The sequence below is a fragment of the Natator depressus genome, chromosome 18 (genome assembly GCF_965152275.1).
Source record: "Natator depressus isolate rNatDep1 chromosome 18, rNatDep2.hap1, whole genome shotgun sequence".
NCBI classification, from domain to species: Eukaryota; Metazoa; Chordata; order Testudines; family Cheloniidae; genus Natator; species Natator depressus.
In genome coordinates this window covers 14,609,872-14,620,880 of record NC_134251.1, presented here as the reverse complement: position 1 = coordinate 14,620,880, position 11,009 = coordinate 14,609,872, and positions in this window count along the sequence as shown.

The following is an 11,009-nucleotide window of genomic DNA, read 5'->3' as shown; positions in this document are numbered from 1 at the left end:
TGACTCCGTGCAGAGGGACCCCCACCAATGAATCAGGCAGGTTTGCTGCTGCAATCTCAGGGTCATTAACTTGAGTGGAAAGCAATTAACATTTTCACACTGGCAGCCTCTGAACTCCCCACACAACTCAGAGGCGAGGGAGGAGCTGTTTATATTCTGCTTAAGGAGAAGCCTGTCCCAGGTTACAAAGAAAAACAACTGTCCCTAGGTTTATGGCTGGGCTATGGAGCTGACAGAGACTCGAGGGAACAGTGTTGTTTTTAAATGCAGTGGGCCAGGCCCTTGTCTGGCGTCACGGCAGCAACCTCGATTTACACCAGCTGAAGACTTGGCCCAGTGCAAGAAATTAGTCATTTTCTTTCCCTGTCTTTTGGCCTTGTCTGCGCTTGGCCAGGAGCCAGGCACCAAATCTGTGTTTAAGGCCTTGTCTGCACTGCAAAACCAAAGCCGCTGCTCATGGCACAGCAGCCCCCGGACAGGGTTTGGTCTTGCTGCATAGACCAGCTGTGCAACAGAACCCACAGACCCAACCCTTCTCCCAGCAAAGTCTGGGCACCACAGCTAAGCCTCCCTTTTCTTGTGAAACTCACCAAGGGCTCGTTAATTACCCCCATCTCCTGGCCTAGGAGCTTTGGGCTCAGAGTCAGGAGACAGGGATGCTAATCCTGACTCTGGCCCCAGCTTGCTCTATAAACCTTGGGCAAGTCTCAGCACTTCAATTTCCCCTCCCAAGTGTTGTCTGTCCTGCCTTTTTATTTTGTAAGTTCTTTGGGGGCAGGGGCTGTCTCTCACTGTACAGCGCCTGGCACAATGAAGCCCTGATCTTGGCTGGGGACTCTAGGTGGTACTGCAACACTCAGCTGGAGAAAGGCCTCGATTTGATCTTTACACAAGGGGCAGTGCGTTGGGAATTTGAAGGGCATCACTGCCCCAGGGTGTGAAACACCAGCATCTGATCGCTCCAACAGCCGCTTGTTTATATGATCTTAATAAAATTATTCAACTCCCCCCTTCCCATGCCCTTCCATTGCCACAAGTGTCAAACGGCTGTTTAGACATCTAAACGTGTGTAGACAGCAACATTCCCAACTGAAAACAGTGAAGGGTTCTGGTTCAGTGTCTGTCAGAGAGCAGTTACCAACCCATTCTGGGGACCAGAGAAAGAGGGGTTGGGGCTTGGGAAGAGATTTGCATGCAGGTGTGACTCATCTTTGCAGGTATCTATTTATTTATTGGCTAGGAAATGTTTTGTATTATGCCAGAGAGTGGAAATGGGTTTTGCATATAACTGCTATTTGCTGACAGTCCACATTTGCATTAGGGGTCAAGAGAGATGGGAGGACCAGAGAGCTTGAGGCAGAAACTGGGCTCCGGTCACTGGAAAGGATCGCGACCCTAACAAATCTTTTTGGGAACATACTCTGAGCTTCTCTATCGTAACTAAACATCTCACGCAGCTCTCGTTTGGTGGCAAATTCAGGATCAAGCTAGCTAGCTCTGTGGCTCTGTAAGGCCCACAATGCTACAGTATCTGAACAGCACCCCCACAAACATTAATGAATGTCTCACCCGTCCCTCTCTCTCTTTTCTCCTCTGTCTCCGGCATTCCCTCCCCATCCCTCTTCTCCTCTCCGCCTTTATTCTTTTCACCTCCTTTCTCTTGTCTCTCTCCCGCACCTCTGTGCTTTATCCTGACACCCCTTTCCCTTAGCAGAGTGTGGGAGGGATGAAAGCTGGAGATGATTAATAACTCTGACACTTTAAGTTCGGTCTTCCTGGTAAAGCTCTGGCTGCCCAGCCACCCTCTCACTTCCAGTCATGTGCGGGCTGTTCTGGTTTCCTGACGAAATTGCCGTTGGCAGCTCCTGTGTGCTTGTGGCTGGGAACTGGACTTTTACAGCCCTCATAAAGGCTGTCCAGGCAGTAACTTTACCAGACAGCTCCCTGCTCTGTCATGTGCTTTCCCAAAGGCTGAAATGATGCAAGCTCAAAGACAGGTTTCAGAGGAGCAGCCGTGTTAGTCTGTACTCGCACAAAGAAAAGGAGGACTTGTGGCACCTTAGAGACGAACCAATTTATTTGAGCATAAGCTTTCGTGAGCTACAGCTCACTTCAACGGATGCATCCGATGAAGTAAGCTGAGGCTCACGAAAGCTTATGCTCAGATAAATTTATTAGTCTCTAAGGTGCCACAAGTCCTCCTTTTCTTCAAGCTCGAAGAGCAGCTGCTTGAGGTAATGGCGCGGAGCTCGCTATCCTGGGACAGCATAACCATGTTGAGCCAGCACAGATTCTGCTTCTCGCCCCGGCCGCAGAAGGATGTCACAAGCCAGGCCTCGTCCTACCCCAGTTAGTTCTGGATGGCTCTGCCCCAGGGGCACCGGAACAGGGGGAGCCAAGCGGCCACGGTAGCCCCACTTTTTGAAAGTGAACAGGACTGGCCCATCCACTTTTCGCCACAGGCCTCGCCCCTGCCCCACCTTTTCCCTCTGTCCCCCCCACAGCCAGGCCGGCAGTTGAAGCAGGCCTGAGTAAGAGAGGCCTGGGGAACCTGGGCAGCTGTGGGGAGCTGCGGACCCTCCACCTGCCTGGGATGCGGGGCCCGAGAGCAGCCCCCGACCTGTGCCCAGCCCTCCGGTTCCCCTGCCCAGGGCAGATGGAAATGGCTCCCCACAGCTGCCCGGGCAGCTGGAGCCGGGTCAGGATAAGAGCCACACAGGCAGCTGTGGGGAGCCGCGGACCCAAGGCGGGGGGCCTGGGGTGTGGAGATATGGGCCGGGGGCTGCTCTCGGGCCCCCCAGCCCTGCTCCAGCTTCCGACTTGGATGGGGGACCAGGCCTGGGGAGGGGGGAGAGGAGGGGCAGGGCTATGGAGGGGGTGGGGTGCCCTGCCCCCCATACTTTTGGGAAGGCTCCACCGCCCCTGCTCTGCACACTTATGCAGTATTGCCAAACCCAAATGTTCAAACTTCATGAGTCAGGCTCACCAAAAGTCATGAGATTGGCTTTAAAGGCGTGAGATTTATGTAAAAAGAAAAAATTTGGTGTTTTTTTATTTACCCTCTGCTTTTTGAGCCTTTAGGGTGCACTTTTTGAGCCTTTTGAGCACTTTTTGAAGCTTTCTCCACAGCCACGGGGGCTAGAAACTTACTTTTTCTTTAAGAATGAAGGCTGAAATCATCCCCTATTCACGTGACCCCAGGAGCTGGGGCTTTAAGGAAAATAGTAATTAACATGAGACTCATGACAAAATCATGAGAGTTGGCAACACTAGAGGGGCAATTGCATCTTTATTAGCCCCTCCCCCATTTTTTATTACCATAGCGTCAACTGGAAATGGCCGCTTGTGTTGGAAAGGTGATGAGATGGAAAGGCAAAAGAATGCCCTAATGGAAGAGGAGGCTTGGGGTGGCCCTCCATAGGGATGCAACTCCATGCCACTACAAATATTACCTGCAAGGGCTGAGTGAATAGCAGGAGAGGGAAAGGGAAAGGGAGGCGATAAGGCTCCCAAGAACAGCATGGGAGATGCAGGCTGGATCCATTTGTGTTGAGGAAATAGCCAAGTAGATTCTGGAGATTTCTCTTAAGCAAGAGCTTTGCATGGTCTAGACCTCAGTTTTGCAGCTGCCTGTTTACACTGAAGCTTTGTGAGCTTTGCAGAAGCTTATGAAACACAGAGGACCTGGATCTGTTCTCCATCTCACCAGCTTCATGGCACAATAACGGCACTGATGTCAGTGGGGTCACACTGGCAGGTGGCAGTGACATGGCTGAACCTTACTGACTGCTGGCTTTTGATGAAGCTGCAGATCTCGAGATGGCATTTGCAGTCTCGCAGGCTGCCCCGAATGTAGCTGGAGAAGTTCAGCCAGGCCGAAAGTTACTAAGCCCATGGTATTTTGTGACTCTGACCCTCTGCATGCCACCTGGCACCTACCTCTTTCCACCCCATCTTAGCCAGGAGGTACCAGTCGCTGGACAGAGATTTGTCACTGATGTATCGATGGGATGCATGAATGGGAGAGGTCCTCTTGTGAAACACGGGGAGGTTTTTCTCGGGCCAGAAGCACTCTGATCCAGGGATTAGCATGCTAGGAAAGGTACCCTGGAAACCAAAGCCCTCTGTTCCACATGTATAACATGGGGGGCAGCAAGGCAGACAGCTGGCCTGGCATAGCTGTAGGAGGATCATTCACCAACCATCCATTCATTCCACAGCTGCTTTACTGAGCGTACCAGCCGAGGAGCCAGTTGCGATGGTGCGGGTTGGTTTTTGTTTGCGACGCGGGCGCCTGTCCAGTAGGGGCTGGGCTGAGACCCAGGAACTCATTTCACAGAGGGCCGCCAAGCAGGCCTCTCTTGCACCGGGCCATCACGGCTGGTCCTGAATGAGTGACTGTTAGAAATGAAAAGTTCTGTCTCTTCTTACCAATCCCCCGGAGCTATCCAGTCCCCCTTCCCCATAGCTTTTGTTGCTCTTGATGGGCAACTTCCCCCACTTTCTGGACTTTGGATTTAAGCATCATTTGTTTTATTTTTGCTTCTTTTTCCCCCTCCCTCTCCCCATTCAAAGAGCTGGGGACCCTGTGGCTTTTTTCCATTTGTGGCCTTACTTTAATCTCTGTTACAGCGTTTTGTCTCTCTACCTCCTGCCTGGGGCCTGAGCTGTAAGACAAAGAGGTGTTTACACTAATAGACTGCCCCGACATTGAGGCCAGAGACAAACAGCCCAGCAGAGGGCGAATAGAATTGAACATTTCAACATTTTTTCCATCTGTCCCCAAAACCAATATTGACCCAGGACCCCTGCGTGGCTGCTTTAGTCAAAGTTTTACCAGACAAATCAAGTTTTCACACAGCCAGCCCCAGGGGGGCTTGAGTCTAAGGGGAGATGAAGACAATGCTATTCCAAGATGGGAGCCTTCCCCCTGCCCGGGGAAAGCTTGAGAGAGGCTTTATTTCCCACCACGAAAGAGCTGACGCCATCCGGCCTGTGCTAAAGGGGGCGGTGTGAGACGAAGGCCGATTGTGCCCCTCGTCAGGAACAGGTTTCAGAGTAACAGCCGTGTTAGTCTGTATTCGCAAAAAGAAAAGGAGGACTTGTGGCACCTTAGAGACTAACCAATTTATTTGAGCATGAGCTTTCGTGAGCTACAGCTCACTTCATCGGATGCATACTGTGAAGTGAGCTGTAGCTCACGAAAGCTCATGCTCAAATAAATTGGTTAGTCTCTAAGGTGCCACAAGTACTCCTTTCCTCAGGAACAGCTGCCCCAAATAGAGCTGAGGGGGCGGGCAGGCTGGGGATTTGTAAGCTCTATATTAGGAGGCAGGTTTGAGCTTCTGATTACAATCAGTTAAGAAGCATTAATAGGGCTAGATTTGGTCAAAGCAACGCAGGGACCATGGTCAGTGTTTAAGGACATCCTGTTGACATCACTTGGAGTAATTCATGGAGCGGGAGGAGAACGGGCCTTGTTGAAACTTCTCCTCATTGCAAAAACCTCAAAGAGGAGTCCAGCTTCTCTTCTCCCCCACCCCACAATTGTCCAGCAGGGTCTCCATGAGGTGCATCAATCCACGCTGATTAGGCCTTGGGTGGACTATTATGTCCAGTTCTGGGCTCCACATTTCAGGAAAGAGGTGGACAAATTGGTGAAAGTCCAGAGAAGAGCAACAAAAATGATGAATGGTCTAGAAAACATGACCCTGAGGCAAGATTGAAAAAATGGGATTTGTTTAGTCTGGAGAAGAGACGACTGAGAGGGGACATAACAGTTTTCAAGTACATAAAAGGTTGTCACAAGGAGGAGGGAGAAAAATTGTTCTCTTTAACCTCTGAGGACAGGACAAGAAGCAATGGACTTAAATTGCAGCAAGAGAGGTTTAGGTTGGACATTAGGAAAAACTTCCTAACTGTCAGAGTGGTTAAGCACTGGAATAAATTGCCCAGGAAGGTTGTGGAATCTCCATTGGAGATTTTTAGGAGCTGGTTAGACAAATACCTGTCAGGGATGGTCTAGAAAATACTTAGTCCTGCCTCAGTGCAGGGGACTGGACTAGATGACCTCTCGAGGTCCCTTCCAGTCCTATGATTATAGGGCAGGGGAATTGCAATGTGGTGCTGGCTGAATGGTTAAGGCACTTGACTACAGTGAGGAAGAGCATAGGCTTGAGCCTTGCTCAATCTCCCCCAGACAGGCTACCTCCTGTACACCCAGCTGTGGAATGGGGGTCTGATCCACCAGGTTAAGGCAGGCAGATGTGACGCTGGCCACCCTGCTCTCTCGTCTACCAGTGGCTAGGCAAGGGACGTGCCTGGACCGCATCTGCCCGATGAGCCATTGGTGGGGGAAACTTTGAAGAGCAGCAATTTTATTTCTGGCTCATCTGCTGATGTTCCCCATCCTCTTGGGGATGGGAGGAAATAGGGGGCTATGGGGTTCGTTAACCTGCCTCATTAGTGGCCGTACGCCATCATTATCTCACATTAGCGACACTCTGCGCAAGGTAATTGGGAAGTCTCCGAATGGCCCCATGACCTTTAATGAATGCCACGGGTCTTTTTTTTTTTCTTTTCCTTTTCTTTTTTTAATGTGATTTTTTTTCTGTTTGATTCCTGTGGCTGCTTCTTGTTAAGATGCCAGAGCAGGGGGAGCACTGGAGCCCTGCAGGGATTTTCTGAGCAGGGATCCCCAAGGGGAAAAATAAAAAGGTGCATTAACAGGGGCTGCTGACTGATATATTTCAGCCTCTGCTGTAACCCGTTGCCTCCCCCAACCCCAAGCTGCTGCCTGGGCAATTACCTCAGGATGCCCCACTGCCGGGATGATTAGTTTAGCCAAGACTTCCTACCTGAGCGGGGCTCCTCCTTCCCCTCCAGCAGGGCTGAGTGCCTGCTATTTTCCTATTGAACTTTAGGGAGGGGGGCAGCTAGCAGCCAGCCTGCTGGGTGAGTGCAATCAGGCCTGAATGGGCAGGCACAGTGTGGCAGCAGCCAGCCAAGGCCTAGCTCTTTCATTTGCAAAAAATCCTGAGGAAGAACAGCTCTTTGCATATCACTTGGGATCATGGGGGGGAGAGGGGGCTTCGGGGAGGCCTGAAGGTTCCCCCCCACACACTCCCTTTCTTTTCACTTGAGCCTCAGGGAATTTTGTGCAACTGGCCAGGTGCATGATATGGTGGTGTCTGCCTCCCGCTGAAGGATCAAGTAGTGGTCACTGCTGAAGTCAAGATTCTGGACTTAGATGGGCCCGATCCAGTATGGCAAAGGTTGCATACCCCTGAGAAATCAAAGCAAAATAGGAGATTTGGAAACTGTAATAGGGAGGCAATCTGCTCCTCCCCAGCCTTTCATCCTACCCCACCCCTCATTCCAGTAGCTGACCACGTCTCACCTGTCTCTCTGTGCACTGATTTAGCTGCCGAGACCAAACCACAGATTAGCTGTCAGTAACTCCAGGTAATATAAAGATCACTGTTAGCACTGAGCATCTGGTAGTGCTTGCAGCACCGCACACAGTAAGAGACATCCCCGGCCTCCAAGATCTAAATAGACAAAGGAATTGCTATATCCCCAATTTACAGAGAGGAAGAGACTGGACCAAGGTCACACAGGAGTCTGTAGCAGAGCCAGGAGTCACACTCCTATCTTCTGCATCATAGTTCAGTGCCAAGCCCTCCATTTCTTTATGCTCTTGCGAGCACAAGGCACTACTGCACTGAAGTGACCGAGCATCTTCTCTCCCATCCACCCAGGCCAGGATTTGCTGGTAGAACATGGTCACCCAAGCAGTTTCCCCAAACCTATCTCAAGCATCAGCGTTTCTGCAGCGTGGGTGGGACTTAATTCTCCACGAGGCACCCAGAAAAGTCCCAGGAAAAATATAAGCGCACGTTCTTGCCATGCAAATATGCACCCACATGCACCCGAAGTTACAGAGATTAGGGGGGAAATAAATAGCTCACGTCTGTCCTTACAAGGAGAGGAAAGAATTTCACTGAAGGCAGGAGCCCTCGGATGTGGCCTGGGTGTAAGTGCGCGGAGGTGAGACAGGAAGATGGGAAGAAGTTGCTGCTGTAGAAGAGTTTTGCTAAAGCGCTCTTTCTCAAGAATGGAACAATGGTACTTCCTCAGAAGACAATAGCCTGATAAAGAGACGAGGGGGAGGGGGTTTGTTTGGTTCTGCTCGGACAAGGATTGATCTGTAGCCAGCCCCCAGGGTGTACTGTGTGTTTGTGTGTGAGAACTGGCAGTGGACTGTGGGTGGGCGTATGTGGTGCGGATACAAAGCCAATGCAATGCTGGTGAGAGGTGCCAGGCTGCCAGCCCTGGAGGCTGATGGCTCAGCATAGCATGGGCAAGAGGGCGCCAGCTCTGCCAATCTGCCTCAGTCAGCTGGACCGGAAGGACCAGTTCTGGAGGTGAGAGGGTAGGTAGCTCAGTCTCCACAGCCCATTCATTCCTTTGGCACTCTCCGCTCCAATCTCAGCTGATGCAGTTATGAGAGTGTGGGCTCACCCAGCTAGACTAAGATCTTGTCTCATTTCCTGTAGACCCCTGAACAGCTGCAGGCCGCAATCAGAACGATTATGTGCTGTGTCTTTCCTCCACTGGAGGGTAGGCTGGAGAGCAATGGAGCAACCAGCGAGCAGTGCACGAGGGGACTGGACAAAGGTGTGAAGAGTCTCCGCGCCAAGGATGGGCAGCTTGCTTGCCAATCAGAGACTGTACGAAGCTCTCTGTACCCAGCGGCTATTGCACGCCGGAGCAGCCAGACCCAGTGAAATAAAGGGAAGAACGTGCACGTTGCATGGAACGGTGTCTTATTTAAATTTGTGCTGAACAGTTAAGCGATTGTCAAGGCCAGACTGCCAGGGAGCTGTGCAAACAGGTGGGGGACACATGGCTCAGTCCCTTCTGCGCTGTCAGACAGAGCCATGGTTTGAACACCCGTCCCTGCTCATTGCATACACCTGACACACGTGCAATGCATGTTACTCAATGGATCAGCAAACACATGAGGAATAGAGGTTGCCTGGCTATGTAGAATCGTGGAGGGTAAAGCTGGAGAAGCTCCTCCACCGAGCATAGGTTGCATGTGAGTTTCTTTTGGAGAGGCTACTCCCAGGAGTGCTGGAAGCTCCCTAGAAGGGATGGCGGGGGGGGCACCGGCACCCAGACCAGGACGCCGCCCCCAAGCTCCATCCCTCCCCCCTGAGGCCCCGCCCCCACTCTGCCTCTTCCCCTAAGGCCCCGCCCACTGCTCACGCCTCTCCGTCCTCTTCCCCCCATTGCTCGCCCTTAAGGCAGGGGAAAATGGGAGGGCATAGGCTGGGCGGGGCCTCAGGCGGGAGCAGGAGTGGAGCCTGGGCAAGGCCCCAGGTGGAGGGGCGGAGTGGGGGTGGGAGCCATGGTCCGGGTCCCAGTGGCCCCCACACACACTTCTAGGGAGCTTCTGGTGCTCCTGCTTCCAGGTTGCAAAGGTGGGAGGTATGTTCTTCATCCCCTGTCTAGAGCGGGTTTGTTCCCTGTCGTATAAGAACATACTTGGTCGGACTAATGGTCCATCTAGCCAGTATCCTGTCTCTGAAAGTGGCCAATGCCAGGTGCTTCAGAGGGAATGAACAGAATGGGGCAATTTCAAATGATCCACCCCCTGTCATTCAGTCCCAGCTTCTGGCAGTCAGAAGCTTAGGGACACCCAGAGCATAGGATTGCATCCCTGACCATCTTGGCTAATAGCTATTGATGGACCTATCCTCCATGAACTTATCTAATTCTGTTTTCAACCCAGTTATAGTTTTGGCCCACATAATGTCCCCTGGCAACGTTTTCTAGTGCTCGGTCCAATCTGCTAGGGAGATGGTTCCACAGTACAATAGTTCTGACCAGGAGGATGATCTTGACTGTCACCCCCATGATATGTTATCTTTGGGCTTGAACCTAAGCCCCCTTGAATTCTGGGCCCGTCTGGGTCCAGGTCTGAATCTGAAATGTGGAGTTCAGGCTCCATGGCTAATTTCATCTCATTATCCTACTTAGCAATAGTTTGCAATGAATAATTTATCCAACAGCCCTGGCTTCTCTTCTTGCTTACAGAGCTATGTGCCTGGACTATGCTTTCCTGAAATTTATGTTATTCCAAAGTATAATTTCTCCTCCCCCCTCCACCCCACCTCCTGAATGTTACTATGGGTGGATGGACCTTGAACTGCTCTCTCTGACTATTCACTGTTTGTGCTTTGTTGAGTACTTCTGACTGGTCAGGTAAATCACACGGTATTGTTTCTGTTCCCCGATTCGATGAGTGCCAAAGTACTTCACCTGAGTGCAAAGACTGTTTGCACACACAGAGCAAAGTCTGTTTCTGTGTCTGCTCCTGCCCAGGAGTCTAATGCTGTGGCATGAGACAGCATGGTCCAGTGGATAGAGCACCGGGCTAAGAGGTGGAGAGCTGGGTTCCAATCTTGGTAGTATCACTGCCTTATTTTGTAACCATGGGCAAATCACTTCCCCTCGCTGTACCTCCATTTCTCCTCCCATCCTTCATCTGCTTTGCCTATTTACAATGTAAGCCCTTCAGGGCAGGGACCGTCTGTCGCAATGTGTCTGTACAGCACCTAGCGCAACAAAGCCCTGATCTTGGTTGGAACCTCTAGGTGTCACTGTGAGATCACTAATAGTAGTTTCCTTGTCTGTGCTTGGGCTTTGCACCAATGCACTACACCAGAATCACTTCCTGGCCCCGGATGGCTGACTCCCAAACATAAACCAGGCCTTAGACATCGGGTGAAATAGCTGAGGAATAATTTCATGGTACTAGCCCGGCTCTAGTCCGAGTTTCGCCCCGTCAGCCTCCCTAATAAACCCCAAGCTCAGGCGATAAGGGTCGTTTGTCATTTTTCTCTTGGTTGTGGTTCCCTGTACGGCTTTTGCATATCCAAACTAAGGAAATGTATCAACACCTTCGGAAAACTGTCTGGAGATTTTCTTTTTAACCCTTT